Source organism: Glycine max, chromosome 14, assembly GCF_000004515.6.
Source record: "Glycine max cultivar Williams 82 chromosome 14, Glycine_max_v4.0, whole genome shotgun sequence".
Classification (NCBI taxonomy): domain Eukaryota; kingdom Viridiplantae; phylum Streptophyta; class Magnoliopsida; order Fabales; family Fabaceae; genus Glycine; species Glycine max.
Genome location: NC_038250.2, coordinates 44,920,256 through 44,924,884, shown reverse-complemented (window position 1 = coordinate 44,924,884; position 4,629 = coordinate 44,920,256).

The following is a 4,629-nucleotide window of genomic DNA, read 5'->3' as shown; positions in this document are numbered from 1 at the left end:
TATGGTCAGTGAGAATAAAAAAGGGATGACCCAATAGGTATTGTCTCCATTTTTTATGGCAGCTGTTATGGCGCATAGTTCACAAACATAGATGGAGGCTTAAAGAAGCTTAGGGCAAAATTATTTACTGGAAAAAGCTATGGGGTGCTTGTTTTGGGAGAGTACTGCACCAATGCTAGATCCTTAGGCATTTGTTTCCAGGGTGAAAGGTTTAGAGAAATTGAGTAGGCATAGCACTGGGGCTGAGCTAACTGCCTCTTGTAACGCGTGAAAGGCTAGCAGGGCCTACGGTGACCAGACAAGGTGTTCCTTGGTCAAGAGATGAATCAGAGGGGTTGCTATGGTAGCATATCCTTTGATGAAACATCTATAAAAACCTGTGAGACCCAAAAATCCCCACAGGGTTTTAAGGGAGGTGGGTCGTGGCCATTGTTGAATGGCAAGTATCTTGTCAGGAACGGGTTGAACACCGGTAACGGATACCACATGACCCAAGTATTCAATTTATTGTTGGGCAACACAACATTTAGATAGCTTAAGGAAGAATTGATCATCTTTTAGGATCCGAAAAGCGCAATCCAAATGTTGAAGGTGGTCTATGAATGTTTGGCTGTAAATTAAAATATTGTCAAAGAAGATGATAATGAATTTACGCAGAAAGGGTTTGAAGGTGGTGTTCATCAATGCTTGGAATGAAAAAGGAGCATTGCAAAGGCCAAAGGGCATTACACGGAATTCGTAATGCCCTTGGTGAGTGCGGAATGAGGTTTTATGTACGTCGTCCTCGCGCACAAGTATCTGGTGATACCCATGCAGCAAATCGAGTTTAGTAAACCAGCTTGCGCCACCAAGCTCATCCAACAACTCATCAATAGTTGGAATCGGAAATCTATCTTTAATAGTAATGGCGTTTAATGCTCTATAATCGACACAAAAAAACTAGGAACCATCACGCATCTTGACCAATAGAACCGACGAGGAGAATAGGCTCTGATTAGGTCTGATGATACCACTGTTCAACATGGCTTCGACCTGAGTCTCAATCTCATGCTTTTGAAAATGGGGGTATCTGTAGGTTAATGGTGTGGGTAATATCGCGGGGTGGGGGTAAAGTGGTTGGTGGTTGGAAAAGGCTATGATGTCGGTGAAGTAGAGAGATGATGGTTGAGTCTTGGGTCAAGGGTTGTGTTTGTTGGTTAGAAGGGAGCTCAGGGTTCATGAGGCGGATGTGGAAAAAAGCATCAATGCCATCTGTTAAATCATCTGTTTGAGTTTATGGTGATTGATCTCGCGAATGGTGTCATCACATTCACCATGCAGTTCGATGGTCCTGTTGTGGTGCTTGAATTTCATAGTCAAGTCTACATAGTCCGTCAAGACTGGACCCAATGACTTAAGCCATTGCACACCCAGCACTAGATCAACTCCACATAAGGGTAGAACATGAAGATCTATAGTGAATCCATGTCCCTGGAGCTGAAGTGAAACGTGCTTTCAAATATGCAAACATTCGATCTCGATACCATTGCCAATCATAACACGTAATGGTGGAGTAGATTGTGTGTATGGTGACCAAGCGTTCCTAGATGAAGTTATGAGTACTACCTTCGTCCACCAAAATGAGGACTTTCTGGTCAAAGATGGACCCTATCACGCGTAACATTTTCGGTGCCATATGCCCTGAGATGGCATAGAAGCTAATTTGAGTTGGAGGTGGATCATCGGGTTCCTGTGCAATTGGAAAAGCTTCAATAGATGGCATATCTTCTGGTGAAAGTTCATCATCATCAGCTATCAGTAGAAAAAGTTTGGAAGAGCAGCGATGGCTGCAAATGAACCGCTCCTCACAATTAAAGTAAAGTCATTTCTCTTTGCATATGGCTATTTCTTTAGATGAGAGGCGTTTGAAAGGTATGGAGGGTTTTGGTGGTGTGGGTAATAAGGGTGGAGGTAGGAGTAATGGTGGGGTTGGTGAAATATTCAGTTGAGGGGGACGAGGGCCGATGGAACGCAAAGAGTAAGCACGAGGGTGGGTTGGACGGCATAAGTCACGAAACTTCTCTTCCTGAAGCTGGACGAGAGCAATGGCTTAACTAAGGGAGAGAGGTTGGAGTGCCTGGACTTCCCATCGTATTTCCAATGAAAGGCCGGAGATAAAACAACTTAATAAAAAAGGAGGCAGAAGGCCTATTATTTTGTTAGCCAAAGCCTCGAAGTCGGAGAGGTAGTCACTTACGGAACCTTGTTGGATGAGTTTGAACAAGGAACCAGTGGGATCATCAAAGTGAGAGGGCGCAAAGCGAGACTCCAGAGCTTGCAGGAATCCAGGCCACAATGTAATATGGTTGTTGCGTGACATACATTGATACCACGCGAGCGTAGGTCTGTCCATGTAGAATGAGGCAATCGTCAAGCCTTCATGGTTTAGCATTGCATGATAATCAAAGAACTGATTGATTTTGAATAGCCAACACACCGGGTCAAACCCATTAAAACATGAAACTTCGAGTTTCATGCGGTATGGCTGCATGGACAGAGAAATGGAAGAAGCAGGGGAGTGTGTGGAAGATGAGATCGGAGAATGGTGAATGTACTCCATAATCGCTAGTTTCTGATGAAGGTCGTTGAGCTTGGTTGACATCGATGCTTGAGTGGCGGCGAGCTTGGCTATCGCATCCTCTAAATAATCGAGGTTGGATTTGGAGCGAGTGGATTCCACCATGATTTAACTCAATGAAAGCACCAGTGTTACGTAAAGCTACAAGAGCTACATGAGGAAGAAGGAGAGTATTCAGAATAGAGAGAGAACTAGATATTTTCTTCTTATTCCTCCTACAATGTGTTATCCTATATATAGGCACTTGTAGGGCACCAAAAGATAAGCACTACACGAAAATACAAATATTATAATGGGGAACAAGTGCTAGCATCAACTCGACAAGCATAAATAAATATAATTGCCTAATAGCATACTGCTACCCATCACCCGACAAAGACCTTCACTAAATAACAAAATTCTAACAACGTCCAGCTACGCTTTTGGAACATCAGTACTTAAACGTAATCGTGAAAATGTTGCGGAGGTGTGACCTTCCTCTGAGGCCTTCCGTGTTGGGCTTCATGCATGTTGACTGGTCTATCATTAATGCTTTGTTTGGTTGAGTAGAAGTTAGGATCTGGATTCTCTCCCATTAGAAATATTTGGAAAGTCTCTGATTAACAAAATACTCACCGTTAGATAAGATGAGTGGTTGGGATGGCTACTTTTTTTCTTTCCTTTAATACTTGTCGCTTCATTTAAAAGTCTAAGTCCAGTTAATAAAAACACGAGTCATTGCTACAAGTGCAACAAGTTGCCTTTGATGTAGATCAAACTCCTCATCTTCATGAAAACTCTCTCTGCTCAAAACGTATATCAAAACAAGCATGTTCAATTCTCATATTGTTGTCTGACCACACACACTGAAGATTTAACTCAACCAAACAATAGGATATCAAGCCAAATAAGGACCAAAAGCATCGTCAACAAAGTCTATAAATCGTAGTAAAAACTCCACAACTTACGCTTTCTGCTACCGTTGTTGCCCTATGCTCGATGTTGAGGAAGTCCTTAAACTAAGGACCAAAAGCATCGATAACAAAGTCTATAAATCACAGTAAAAACTCCACAACTTACGCTTTCTGCTACCATTGTTACCATATGCTCAACGTTGAGGAAGTCCTCAAACTCTCCTACAACTTCATTATGTAAGCCATGAAAATCTTCCACTAGAGAGGGCGCCATTGTAACAATTACCAGCCAAAGAGTCGCAATTTGGGAAGGGCGAAAATTTAAAATTAGGTTTGGAGCTTCTTTTAATGAAACAGTGTGTATAGGAAAGACAAAGAAGTAGTCATGTTTGAGAGTTTTAGTGAAATAGTGAGTTTAATACGATAAATCTAATTCACTCTTCCCATTTAATGGTGTGTATTTTGTTAATGGGAGACTCTCCAATTTACAAGGATTCGGTTCCGAGAAATTAAGAGGACGAAAAGAGATAAAAATATTTTGATTTGTTTGATAAGGAAAATCAAGGTAGAAATAACTTAAAATTTGTATTCTTTTCATCTTTTTTTTTTTTTCTTTAACTAAATACTTTTTTATGTTTATTTTATTTCTCACATAATTTTAGTCTTTTATTCTATTTCTGACTATGCTATTTTTCTCTTCCCATCCAAGCAAGATGCAAATGGAATATGGTAATATTGCAGTGTTGCTATTTTTTTTTTCTTTCGATGGAAAGATAAAGTAAAATCGTTTATTATCATGTCACAACACCTTTTTTCTAGGTGATTTAAGAGCTCATTATATTTAACACAACATAAAAATAATAAGTGAGGAAAAAAATCCATAAACTTTGGACTAATAGTTTTTGGAGTATAAGTGTGAGGTGAAGTCTTATATCGAATAGAAGTCGGAAAGTTGAATATCATATAACTAAGAAAAAAACTCATAAACCTGAGCCTTAAATTTTTGGATTAAAGTGTGGTGTCAAGTTCCGTTATGTGATTGCACATGACTCATTGGTGTAAATTTCTTCGGTGTTTACTCCCGTCAATTCTCCAACAACTGATATGATGAGGAAAACA